This window comes from Acinonyx jubatus, chromosome D1 (genome assembly GCF_027475565.1).
Source record: "Acinonyx jubatus isolate Ajub_Pintada_27869175 chromosome D1, VMU_Ajub_asm_v1.0, whole genome shotgun sequence".
NCBI classification, from domain to species: Eukaryota; Metazoa; Chordata; class Mammalia; order Carnivora; family Felidae; genus Acinonyx; species Acinonyx jubatus.
This window is the reverse complement of record NC_069390.1, coordinates 22,100,733-22,115,535: the sequence shown is the minus strand read 5'-3', so window position 1 is coordinate 22,115,535 and position 14,803 is coordinate 22,100,733. Positions and strand designations below refer to the sequence as shown.

The 14,803-nt window shown below is 35.5% G+C and overlaps 1 pseudogene; it reads left to right on the top strand.

Moving 5' to 3' along the window:
* Positions 1-476: 476 nt before the first annotated feature.
* Positions 477-14,535, top strand: LOC128311638 (non-histone chromosomal protein HMG-17-like; annotated as a pseudogene).
* Positions 14,536-14,803: the final 268 nt, after the last annotated feature.

Here is a 14,803-nt window from a genome sequence, read left to right as displayed (position 1 = left end):
TAAAAGAATGCAAAGCCCTAAGGCAGAAAGACCAGTCGTAATCTGTTTATGCAGGGGCACACTAGAGAGGCTCATAGTTTAGACAAGGGCAATGAGCAGGAATCAAAAGGACAACAAACAAATTCTAACAATATTTAGGAGGTAGAATCAATAGCCTAAGTAGTTGGTAGACGGTAAATAATGAGGAAGGTAATAAGACAAGCTTCAAAATATATGGTCTGAACGACTCAGTCTGAGGGGGCAGGATGAAGAGTTTGGTTTGGGAGAACTGGGATTCTACAGCTGGGTTTACAGTTCAAATCCACATTCATTTCTCGCCATGACTTTTTGTTCTTAATACTATATATCTTGAATGCATATAAATCATTTAAAAAAGTGGATAATGCAGAGTCATCTCCATTCTGAATTACCCTTTCCCTGAAACGAGTCTTAATATTTTTGAAGTTTCACGGGTGCACAATGTAACTAATTCGGAAATGTACGCGCTTGCTTTCCCTGTACTAAACACCACCTTCCTGTGAGTAAAATATCTAAAGGGAAAACATAACCTATAATCAGATCTCTTACAAAAGAAAGGAATCTTTTAAGATTGACTTCTCTCCTGCTCCATTAGTTGTTAATTATCACTAATGAGAAGGAAGTAGGATTTGGTTCACATCTTATCAGCCCATAAATTAAAATTATCTCGAATGCTGGTCATGTGAGCATTCTCAGCTCTCTTCAGTATGTGGCCCCCACCTTTTTATTTCAGCTCCTTCAAGATATGCTTCCAAATGCCAAAATACTCAAGTACAAGCTACTGAATTCTGGTTTCCAAACCCTGAATGATTAGAATTCACTGCAGTAAAATTTGCGGAATTTTAAAATTTTCCTGTGATGGGGCTTCAGAGGGGATTTTTTTAGTCTCTGAAAACTCCTGTACTGAAGAAGTGTGTACTATGATCTCATATGTGCCTTACAATCTCCACAGAAGCCCAGGAATCTCCAAGGACATTGAAGAGGATTTCAGGATTTAATTTCTCATTATTCAGATGCTTTCTAGAGGACATGTTATATCTGTTTATTTATGTTTATCTTGTGTTTGTTTTTAATAGTCGGCAACCTCCAGGAGACAATAAGGTAACAAAACCGTTCTGACAAATCATTGACAAATAAATGGTGCACTCATTAAAGTTGCTCCAAATGCTTTCACTCCTCAGCAGATGCATTTTTTTTAGAGAAAAAGTAATTGTGCAGCTGCCATAAAAATACCAGCAAACAAAGAGGGCAAAATTTGTTTCTAAGAGAATAAGTATTGTTGAAAATCACATCAAAGTATGCAGCTCCCAGGCTGATTTTTTGCTGTGGTAGCTGAAAGGCCCAATGTAATCTGTAAATGAGGAAATAGCATATAAAAGGGAATATATATATGTGGCCATTTGGGATTGGCAAAGATAATATCATATACTACCCCTATCCAAGTAATTAGACCTTTCAAGAGACTGATTTTTTTATTTTTATATATGAAAGAGATATGGCAGAGTTAGACCAACTCTGCATACATATTGAATGTTCTGTCTGAATGCTGGTATTTTCTTTTCTGGAGTCTAAATACAGTGGCTAATCTGTTTTCGAAATGGGATGACTCCCTAGTTATGAGAGAGAGAGAGAAAGAAAGAAAGAGAGAGAATGGGGAGAGTGTAAAATAAATGGAATGCAAGAGGTAATATTTGCATTCCAGAAATATTCTGACATTTCTACCTCTACTAGGTGAAAAGGGAGAAAGCCCTTTAATAAACTAGGCTTTTTCTAATTATTACTGAGCAAGGTATTGGTTTTTAAAAGTTGCCCCAACCTTAAAGTACATTTTCAATCTTCAAGATAAAAGCAGTGTTATAAACTAAATGATTCAAGCATCTTTTTAAAAAATCTATTTTATGAGTGTTCAGGCTAATTTCTAGTCTGAAATGGTGTTCAGCAGAGTAAGAGTCTTCATTTTGATTTTTTTTTCTTATTTAAATTAAATTAGGAAAAAAAAGAAAAGCAGGAAAATAGTATTTACACATTCCTCCATAGGCTAAGCTTTTTATATATGTTACATAATCGTCATAACATTCTTTGGTTACAGTATTATTAGCTCAATTTAAAAAATGAAAAAAAAAAAACTAAGCCTCAGTAAAGTTAATCATCTCTCTCTGTGGTCACATAGTTGCTAAGGATTAAAAGTGGTAGAGATAGATTTGAATATAGATTTGTCTGGTTTAAAGTCATACCCATTTTTTTGGAGGGGGATGCTTACACCAAGCTGGGGTCAAAAGAGCTCTTGACAATAAAATTATATAAGAGCATAAATTAAGGATGTGAAGCAAGGCTGAAAGCGTTGCTATTAACCAGTTATATCCAACAAAATAAACATCATTCTCCCCTAAGCTTCCAAAAACATTTTTTACAGTGTGTTATCAAACAACCCACCATGAAGATCAAAAGTTTCATTGTGGTTGACTAACAACACCCAATGTTATAATTTCATTCCACCAGCTATTTAAGAAGTAGCTAGTTTTCACCCACTCTGTATTGGGAGTAGAAAGCAAACAACCTAAAAAAGCAAAGCACAGTTCTTGACCCAGAGAATCCCAGTATCTAGGTAGAAGGAAAAAGATGTACAAATACACAGAAAATAATCAGAGAGGTAGCCAACATGTCAGCCAGAACTTTTCAGTGTGTAAAACAATTTTTAATCAGTATGAAAAATTACTGGATATCTCCAGTGGACAATTATATATTTTTTTACTACACCCATTTAATTGGTTATCTGATTATAATCTTTCACTGCCTTTGAGCTACTTACAAGTTATAGATAATTCTCAAAATTATAAATAATTCATGGCAATGCAAAAATGATTGTGTATACACATGGAAATAAATTTTGTCTGGTAAAGGTTCAATTGACTTCTCCCTGCCACTGTGTTAGAAGTTAGTTTGCCCTCCTCGTTTGCACATTCATTTTAATATTCTTGATTTATAAATGTGTCTGTTCTTGGCTTCTCTTTTAAACTCGTTGTAATATCTTACACGTTCCCTCATTAATAATGAGTTAAATTCAGTCTTTATCACGTGTTCATTTTGTCTCTGTATGAGTTTCATGATTTTACTTTTTCCCGAAAATTATTCTTTAACAAATGTGATATAAACACTGTTGGTTGGTGTCAAGATTATGCAAAGAAACAAATGATTTTCTCTGAGTGTGTGTAAGAGAGGTGATAATGTATATCCTCCTGTAGGCTGAATGTCTAAAAATATATTATTGAGATCAAAGACACTCTTCTCTGTAAACAAATACATCAGCAAACTACCCATAGGAGTCAGTCAAGCTATACATATTCTCATGATCTCTGCACCTGTGTAGCAGAGAGAAGTGACTCAATATATCTGTGCAATAAGCTAGATTTGAAAGAAAACACACAACCAGGACTATAAAAATATAAACTGGATCACCTTAACCATTAAAATATTATCCTTTCTGTATTTTAAAATGAAATAGAATAAGAACACTATATCATTCTGTCACCTTGTTAGTATTAATAAAGTTCAGTTTCCCAGGAAGACTTTTTATTAATGCTTTCAAATTTCTCTCTGCTTTGAGGAATAACACAAATATTTTTTCATCATTATCTTCTTCCTCTGTTCTTTAGAAATTGCAAAGTTGATTTTTTTTTTCTCATGAGCCTTTGAAGAGAGTGGCCCTGTCTCTCTTGAACATCAGATACGAAATGACTTGGCAACACTAGAGGGTTTTGACAGACAAAAGAAAATTTTCTTTTTAGTATTTATTTATTTAATAACTATTCCCAACACCTGTAGCAGTATTTTCATTCCTTTATTTTCCTGAACAAATAATATCTTCGGCAGTAGATAAAATTACAAAAAAATTGGTTTACTTTTCTTTTATGGGATTTGTGTGTCTATCAAATACTGAGTTGCTACTTAGGAGTCCAAGGACATTCTTCAGACTTTAAGTCATGGCTTACTCCCATGCAGGAACTCAGGTAAGCCATTGGTGCCATCAAAAATTATTAAGTACTATGGCAGATAATTGTGGAAGGCCTAACTCGAGGAAACTGAGCAGGAAAAAGAACACGTTGTAAAAGAGGGAGGGAAAAACATAAATGTAGTCTCTGTGAGTGGTAGTTTTGTAGAAAATGAGTCCTGTCATGAAGAGGAGGGTAGCCAGGCACCTGCCATGCATCATCGTGTCTCCATCAATTTAATAAGTCAAGACCAGGATTATAAATTATTTACCTTTTTCTACATGTACAAAGAGCTCAACTGATTCCCATGACTAAATGTTCCTTTTGTTGGACCAATCAGACACTTATAAATTGAAATGACTCATTTTCAGACAAACTGGCTAACTAGATATACAAAGACAGATATAAATACATTCATAACGTATTTTTAACTTACGCTCTACCAGTTTGCAAACAATGGCTGGGTACAAGGCACCAAAACATGTGGACGTGCTTTAGAAAGATTTAGATCATTATTCAACTGCTATTTTAAATTTTATCAAAGAATAAATATTACCTATGTGCGAACAAAGACTTGAATTATCTCAGAGAAAAGTCATCTGGGTGCTGCAAATTGTATGTCCCTAGAAAAAGAAACTCTGTCTCTTAATTCCAGAACAGTACTTGATATCCACTGCTTCAATAACAACTCTCATTAGACAGGGCGCCTGGGTGGCTCAGTAGGTTAAGGGTCCAACTTCGGCTCAGGTCATGATCTCACAGTCATGGGTTTGAGCCCCACGTTGGACTCTGTGCTGACAGCTCAGAGCCTGGAGCGTGCTTCAGATTCTGTGTCTCCCTCTCTCTCTGCCCCTCGCCTGCTCACACTCTGTCTCTCTCTCTCTTTCTCAAAATTAATAAACATAAAAAAATTTAGAAATTGTGTTTAAGTCATTTGCAGGTGAAGCAATCTTTAGAGCCTTAAGACATCAGCCTTCATAAAATTTAAAGAACAGAGAAACTAATATTTTAGAATCAAATAATTTGCATCATCTCTCTCACTGAAAGCTTAAATATTTTAATTAGTTATTAAGAGTCCAGATATTTGATGAAACTGAGGTGGACTTAGTAGTTAGTAACCATATTATCTCAGGAAGTTCCCGTAACTCACCAAGCCAATTTTTTTTTTCATCTGTAAAAGAGGGACACTAATAGTAAATTTCTATTTACTGAGCCCTGCCTCAGTTAAAATTTCTAAGGTCACTTCTGAAGACTTTTCTAATTTGCATATTTTTTAAAAATAGAAACTGCTCACACACATGGGCCCAGCAAAACACCTTACTTATCTCTATGGCACAGCATTAGAAAATGTTTTATTCTTCCAAATAACCCAGTGAAGAAATGGGCAGAAAACATGAATAGACACTTCTCTAAAGAAGACATCCGGATGGCCAACAGGCATATGAAAAGATGCTCAACGTCGCTCCTTATCAGGGAAATACAAATCAAAACCACACTCAGATATCACCTCACACCAGTCAGAGTGGCCAAAATGAACAAATCAGGAGACTATAGATGCTGGCGAGGATGTGGAGAAACGGGAACCCTCTTGCACTGTTGGTGGGAATGCAAATTGGTGCAGCCGCTCTGGAAAGCAGTGTGGAGGTTCCTCAGAAAATTAAAAATAGACCTACCCTATGACTCAGCAATAGCACTGCTAGGAATTTACCCAAGGGATACAGGAGTACTGATGCATAGGGGCACTTGTACCCCAATGTTTATAGCAGCACTCTCAGCAATAGCCAAATTATGGAAAGAGCCGAAATGTCCATCAACTGATGAATGGATAAAGAAATTGTGGTTTATATACACAATGGAGTACTACATGGCAATGAGAAAGAATGAAATATGGCCCTTTGTAGCAACGTGGATGGAACTGGAGAGTGTTATGCTAAGTGAAATAAGCCATACAGAGAAAGACAGACACCATATGTTTTCACTCTTATGTGGATCCTGAGAAACTTAACAGAAACCCATGGAGGAGGGGAAGGGAAAAAAAAAAGAGGTTAGAGTGGGAGAGAGCCAAAGCATAAGAGACTGTTAAAAACTGAGAACAAACTGAGGGTTGATGGGGGGTGGGAGGGAGGGGGGGGTGGGTGATGGGTATTGAGGAGGGCACCTTTTGGGATGAGCACTGGGTGTTGTATGGAAACCAATTTGACAATAAATTTCATATATTGAAAAAAATGTTTTAATCTTCATTTTTGTACCTAAGATAACACATGGAGAGATGATCTGTAGTAAGATGAGAATTGTCTATGAAGATGTCAGTGTGTTTACACAGTGGTCACTAAATGAATTTGTTTTCAAATAAAAGACTAAATGTAGAGGGAGATTCAGAATGCAGAAATGATGGGCAGAGTGTCTCCATGCAGAATGTGGTGAAGCCACCATCTGGAATGACTGTCAGTGTCCCTCAGCATAACCATAGTTGGGGCTAAAATTTAGGGGAGAAAAACTGATAGAAATTATCAGGTGGTCATGAAGTGGTCCCTGGTCAACTTTGAGACTAATCAGTAGTTGCCCTCAAGACTTTTAACATAACCTTCAGAACTGTTGCTATACCCACAGGAGATAAAGTCTTTCCAAAGAGTCACTACCAAGAAATGGCAACTCTCTTGACAATTTTGCAATCACCAAATTACCTGAAAGGCCACATGCTACCCAAGGTTCCCCCTGCCCCTTTTCCTATTTTGATCTTCTCACATTCTCAGGAATCCTACAGAAGTAGCAGTGGGAATACAATGGCTTTTTTAAAGAGAACTATCATCAGAAACTTCTATTTCACATTCCAAGACTAGCCTTAGGATAAAACTTTTGCTTGAACAAACACAAATAAATAGCCTACAACTAATTAAAACCCATATCCTATTGAGAAAATGTTTGTAATATATTTAGCAAAATGTCTGGAATCAAGTAAGCAATGGGAACAGGTAGCTATAATTTCCTCTCCTCCCCAAATCAGTTGGTGATACATTGAGAAAACAGTTATACTACTTAAATGCCAGTAGAAAAAATATTCAAGACAGTGTAGACATTTCCATTACAGTAATTTAGACTCACACAGAATCAATGCAAACATCATTAATTTGTGTTCTCTTGGCCTCTTCTGGCTGAATGGATTGTTACAATGGTGTGAAGCAAAGCAATTCACTTTGGTACGCATTCAAAAGTCATGGATTACCTACGCATAGAGTCATTAAAACAGATCCTAAGGGGAAAAACACAGACACTTGACATTAACATTACTCTTCCTGTGAAAGCAAATAAATTTGGCCATGGGCATTGATTCCATATATTTTCAAAAATCATTAAGAAAGGGTCTTGTACTATTTAATACCACATGGCAAAAACAAAATGGAAAATAACAGACAAAAATAAATTAAGAATAAAAAATGACTTCTGTAAACTAGTGAGAATTCAACCTAGCAGACATAGAACATAATAATATACCTCTCTGGGATAAGCAAATAGATTCCTCATGATAAATTTAATTATAAAGATCAAAAAAAGATATCGTTTTAAAAATTAAAATGGAGAAGCAGAAAAGTCTAAAATGAAAATCTTTTGGTGGGAAACAAATCTGACATTATCACTAGGTTTCACTTCCTTTACTATTTTTAGAAAAATTAAAGACTTTGGCATCATACCTGAGTTTGATACCCATCCTACCAATTACCAACTGTGTGACCTTAGTCACAATCTCAGATTTTTTGTTGTTTCATTTTTCAACCTTTAAAACATGGGTAATTATGCCAACATAATTGTTATTAAGGGATCACAAATAATGACAGTAAGGCATCTTACTATATTCTCAGTAAATTTTAGCTCTTGACTCTTCCCTTCTCTGCTAGTCTCCTCCCCTGGGGATCAATGACCCCTCCAAAATGCTTTTCTAAACGTGTACAGAAATCCTACCCTTGGTTCCACCAAGGCACCAACTGAGACCAGAAACTATTACAATCCCAATCACAAAAGCACTTTATTAAAAAAGTAGAGAAGAACAAAGAGAAAACAATGACAGGATCATATAAAATGTGCAAACACAAAAGTTCTTTTTTAAAGAAAAGCCTTGTCTTGAAAAACACAGAGAAGTGTAGAAAGTTTAAAGGACCCAAATATCCTCATTCTCTTGTAACCATTGTATTTTCCAAAAATACTATACAACTTTACACTCATTGACTTCTATATTTGTGTGATCTGGCTCAAACGAGAAGGCTCCAGTTATCACTGGTTGTTTTGACCTTCATCTGTAATACTTATCTTACAGAGGACAGTGCTAATATGTATGTTACCCTTTCCCCCCAAATCTCAACAAATTAAGCCTTTTGTTATTCAATTTATGATGCCCAGATACAATACCTGGAGCCCCAAATGATTTTCAAATTAGTTCCAAATACTCAGAAAATTTTCACAATCTAGGAGTAGAAAGGTGTTGATAATAAATTATCAAACCAGTTTGAAGATAAGGTTGTTAAATATGATATGCATCCATATACACACATATTCCCTTGAAGACTTTTCCCCCAAGAAAAAAACTACCCAGAGTCTTAGTTTTAAATTTCAGAATTTTATATAAATTTAAAAATCTGTTACTTCAGTTTACTAACTCATATTTTTGTAAAAACAGAAAATTTTGACAATTATTTTTACGGGAAATTTTACTGCTTAACTAATTAAATTTTCTTATATATTTCAAATATCTCTAGTTGTATTTTATAAATATAATATACTCAACATCTTTTTACGTATCTCAGTGTTCTATCAGGCCTTCTGAAAATATAAGTGAATGTCATGAATCTGAAAAAATAAATTAACAAATATTGTGTCAAGTTGTCTTAAAATGTTCTAATATTGTATTTAAAAACGTAGCATGATTTTCATTTGAAAATCACAATGTTTAGTCAATTATGTGATATTTAAAGAGATTTCAATTATATGATATTTAAATGTCTTTGTTTAGTCTTGAAGACCATAGAACTTGATAAAAGGTTTCATTCTTTTGATATTTTACCAGCCTTGTAGGAATTTAACATTTAATATCATAGTAACATCTGATTGAATTCTAGATGGTTGTCACAACTTAATTTAACTATGAGCTCACACATCTAAGGTTATTCTCTTAACCACAATAACAATAATAAATGCTAACATAGGGATAACCATGTGTCAGAAGACATCGCTCTAAGATCTTTATTATTCTTTTAATCATTTCTATAGATTTGGCATTTGGGGATTAATATTATGTTCTACTCATAGGTGAATGAATCAAGATGTTTAGTAATTTATGCAACATTATATAGCTAACAAGAGGTAAGAATGGGATAGGAAGCCAGTGTGTCTGGCTTCAGAGTGTGCTTTTCATACAATACCTGGGTCCATTAACGGTGTTTCTCTCTGTCACACATAATGGCCCTTTCACAAAATTCTTGGCTTACCATTTCTGTGACTTTGGGCCTCATGGGTTTGGTTAGTAGTCTTAGTTTTATTACCTGCTTTTCTTGTGTTTGAAATTTGCTACATGCTTTAGATATATTGAACAAAATCTTTGCAACAATGTTGACACCCACTGCCTTTTCTTCCCACCAACAAAGGGAAGTGGTCTTCCATATTCCTTAGAAAAAGAGAAAATTGACCATCATAGGCTTGACATGACAATAGAAAGAAAAGCAGGTAATGTAGAGGCTCACTGTACATTTGAAACTTTCAAATTTATGGCAGAGTTAGAAATTTGATGAAAAGATATTTGAAACTTGAAATGTTCAATTGTTGTGACTAGCAAAAACACCCAGGTTAATGAATCAATATTTTAAAAGATCAAGGTTATTAAACTTGGGTTTGTGCTCCCTAGAGAATGAAAAAAGCCTCACTCTTTTCAAAGGGTCGGTACAAAACAGAGGAAATAAAGTGTCATTTGTAATTAAAATGAGGGATTTGGATGTTGTTTGAGGATAAAAAAGCAGTAGCCATCTCTTCAAAATAACTTAATTACAGAGATCATACAGGGGATTAACTAAGTTTTGAGGACATTCTTTCAGAGAACAAAATGACAAGAATGAAATATTGCAGATGTGCAGATAGTAAAAACGTCCATGGAAACAAATTATCCATTGATAATCCAATTACCTGTTGCTTGCAGATCTCCAATCTGTTAATTATCTCCATTTATTTTGAATCAGCTTTCAGCCACCGAGATTCATTATGGTCCATTCAAGTCTCCACCATAATTCAGCACTTTTTACTTTTTTTTTTAATATAAAGAAAATGGCCTATCATTTCTTCACAACTTTGATTTGTAGTGTTTTCCATCCCTTTAAACTGTTTTGGATTAGTATTATTTTTCTCTAATATGAAAACACGGTCAATCCCAATCTCAAGTGGAACATCAGTTACTGAATATATTAAGCCAGTTTTGCCATTATTTATGGAATTCCATAACGATATGTGGGACTTTATAGAACACATAAAAACATAACCATCTCTCATCATGTTAGTATCCATTCCCATTATTGTTCATATCACCCACTATTTCCCTACATCGGTGAGGCATGATTAAATATTCGTGATATGACACTGAAATAGCACAAAGGAAATGGACAGAACTGAGTTGATTTCTCTTTTTCATTCATTCATACTATCTTTGCCACGATTGTATCAGCTATCATTTCCACGACATTCTCTCCTAGGGTAGCCAAAAAAGGCACCATAGGAATCTTGAAAACATCTCTGAAGTACACCTAATAGATCTATATGGTAAAAATAAATAGTGCCATGCTGCTAATTGGAAATTATGTTGAAAGGAATACACTGTTTTCTATAAGTAAAGACAAAATAACTACATAAACATTTATTGCTTTCTTACCCTCATCAAATATATTTTTTGGTGTGTTACCATTTTCCAATACGAATGCCCATGCTTCCTAGTTCTAATCCTCAAAAGAGAGATTTAGGGAATCTAACTTAATTAGCACATTGAAAGCTGTTCCAATTAGTCATGGTTCTGCCAGAAGATGTAAAATACCAGGAGTTCATCTGTAAAAATGTGGCAGCAAAACTCAATCCTTCACTAGAAGGCAGCCAGTACTCCTATAGAAAAGTATATTAAAAAGGTACGTGTGCCAAATATCTCTTATATACTATACCTTTGCTACTTTGGAACTTTGTACCTTTGCACATGCCATTTCCTCTGTCAGTGATGCTATCACCATTGGGCACATATGACCTTCTTCATTTGCTCTTCAAGGGTGAAATCAAGTATCCTCTCCCCTGCAACACCTTCTCTGCTTCTCTAGTTTCTGTGTTCACATGGCAGTTTGTTCCATAAACAATAACCATCACACCAATAAGGACATGTTTTTATGAAACTCCCAACTAAGAAATGTCCAGAATGGATCAATAAGCAAAGCCTAACTATCTGCCGTCTAGAACAGAGAAACTGTAAGTATGGAATACACCAAAAACTGAAGGTGAATGGGTGGGAAAAGATATAACATGAAACCAGGAAGTATATGAAGGCTGAGCTGGGTAAATAGGAAATTTCCCTCACCTGCGTGTCTGTAAAAGTAGTATAATAAGTAAACCATAAGACTAAAAAAAATAATCTTTATTTTTAACAGAGGGAGAGTGTGAGTCAGGGAGCAGCAGAGAGAGAGGGAGACACAGAATCTGAAGCTGAAGCAGGCTCCAGGCTCTGAGCCATCAGCACAGAGCCGGACATGGGGCTTGAACTTATGGACACTGAGATCATGACCTGAGCCCAAGTTGGATGCTTAACCGGCTGAGCCACCCAGGTGCCCACCCATAAGACTTTTATGATCTTAAATGAGTAAACATGTAAAATGTTTAGACTAGACACATGTTCTAAAACAGTGGTTAGATATTTTATTATTGGTTTATAATGGGTTATAAGAAACACTTGTATAAGGAGCAATGGAAACACAAAGGTGATGTGATTTTGTCTGGTAGTTTATTGAAGGAATTCAAAAGAGAGGCCAATGTCCACAAAATTTGAGAGAACACCAGGAATGCAACCAGTAAAGAAAAGTGGGGATAAAATTTTAGGATGTGGGTAAACATGGTGGAAAGTAGACGGTCTGTTTGGGGAAAAATAAGTGGCTTTAATAATAAGAGGATGGAAATACAGTGAAAGTGGGAATGGAGATTAGATTGTAAGTGCAGCATGGTGTCCTTCACTGTGTGGGGGTTCAGAGTGTTGTAACATAAAGAGCTTGAGATCTTGCTGAGATTAGGAGTCCTGTCTCATTATACCTTAGCTGTGTGATCCCTAGAAGATGATCTCAGCTCTCTGTGCCTCAATGTCTTCAGTTGTAAAGACTTTAAGATAGTGTAAAACATCAGAATATTTGTGGAATAGATGAAGGCATCACTTAGAAAGTTGCTACATGCAAAACTGGAGAGAGTCATCTAAACTCTCAGTTTCACTTGCATATAAAAAAGAAAAGGTTGTGAAAATATTACTCATTATGAAAGTATTATTTGTAAACTGTAATGTGCTCCATTCACTAACAGAATTAAGGTACCAATTCTTAATACATACTAAAGTGCTGTCTATTGTATGAAATAAACAAAAATATATTCATTTCTTGTTTCCACTTATTTTCTATAAGGAAACAGATTTTATTAATTCTATTTTTAGCAAGAAAGAAATTACGACTAAGAAAAACTAATCAATTTCTATAGGTTCACACAGGAAATTTAAACATATTTGTCATTTCAAATTCCATGCTTTGCTTCATTTTATGTCTTAAAATGGTTGTTATTGTTAATATTATTTATATTATTTATATTCTATTTATATTTTGTCTTTTGATTCTGTTAATATGATTAACCTGAGTTTTAAATATTGAGAGAAAATAATTAACTGGGCAAGGTTATTATATAAGTAACATTCTTAATCTAGAAACAGTTCCTTGTCTGTAATCCAATGATGTCTTTGTTTAAACAAAACTACTAGGGACAAACATTTTTAGATGCCAAATTCAGTAAAAATTAGAAACATTTACTTCCTAGGGAAAATCCTTCAAGCATGTATTGAGAAATTCTCAAGGTAATAATACAACCCACTTGGAAATAATTTAGCATCTGATTATAATTAAAATGTCCATCTCTGGAACAGCTATCAGACTATGCCACTTGAGCTTTTCCTAGCCCCTTGGTGTGAACTGAGACATGTAATACATTATGCAAAGTCTCCCATTCTAGAAAACCTTGCAGTATACAGTAGTTGCATAAAGCTAACAACTTTGGTCCAAAAAGAATGACAGGCCCACTATTATCTCAGGAGAGCCATTGGCTCTAAAGGTCACACTCAAAATAATTTTTCTAATTCTTTCATAATAGCATAGCCAGACTTTCTTTTTTTCTCTCAAGTGTCTTTTCAAAAAAAATCTTCAGAAACACCTCCACAGTCTAAGCAAAGACTATTTTTACTAGTAGGAAGCCCAATTATAGTTTATTACAAAATCACCTGCCATGGTATGTACACACCAGTTAAAGTGTGTACAATGTAAATTATTTTTTTTTATTTTAAATGTATTTCAAGTTAGTTAACCAGTATAGCACTGGTTTCAGGAGTAGAACCCAGAGATTCATCACTTACATACAACCCCAGGGCTCATCCCAACAAGTGTCATCCTTAATGCCCATCACCCATTTAGCCCATCCCCCAGCCACCTCCCCTCCAGCAAACCCCAGTTTCTTCTCTGTATTTAAGTCTCTTAGGGTTTGCCTCCCCCTCTGGTTTTATCTTATTTTTCCTTCCCTTTCCCTACATCCATTTGTTTCTCAAATTCCACATATGAGTAAAATTATATATTTGTCTTTCTCTGCCTGACTTATATTGCTTAGCATAATATACTCTAGTTCCATCCACGTAGTCACAAATGGCAAGATTTCATTATTCTTGATTGTTGAGTGGTATTTCCAGCATGTGTGTGTGTGTGTGTGTGTGTGTGTGTGTGTGTGTGTGTGTGTGTGTGATTACCAATACCTTCAGGTGCTGACCTCAAAGAGCGCTTCAAGTATTCTAAAAGTTAATTTAGGTATCAAAAGGCAACAAGAATCCTTAGGAGGAGTGTGAAAAACTAGTGAGAAGGACCCCTTGACCCACTAAAGCCCACCCCTCCAGCATCACCACGTCCAAGAGAAATGCTGAAGGGGAGGCTAAAGGAGATAAAGCCAAGGTGAAGGATGAATCACAGAAAAGATCTGCAAGGTTATCTGCTGAAACTGCTCCTCCAAAGCCCAAGCCTAAAGAGGCCTATGCAAAGAAGGGAGAGAAGGTACCCAAAGGAAAAAACAGGGAAGTTGATGCCTGAAAGGATGGGAATAACACTGCAGACAATGGAGTTGCCAAAACAGACCAGACACAGAAAGCTGAAGGTGCTGGAGATGCCAAGTGAAGTGTGTACATTTTTGATAACTGTATACTCCTGGTGACTATAGTGTTTGAAATACTATTCTTATCAAGTTTTATAAAAATGCAGAATTTGGGGGGTACCTGGGTGGCTTATTTAGTTACATGTCCAATTCTTGATTTCCTCTCAGGTCATCTCAGGGTTGATGAGATTAAGCCCTGTATCAGGCTCTGTGCTGACAGTGCAGGGCCTGCTTGGAATTCGTTTCCTCCTCCTCTCTGTGCCCCTCCCCTGCTTGTGCTCACACACACATACATGTGCATGCTCTCTCTCTCTCTCTCTCCCTCTCTCTCTCTCTAAAATAAATATAAAAAATGCAGA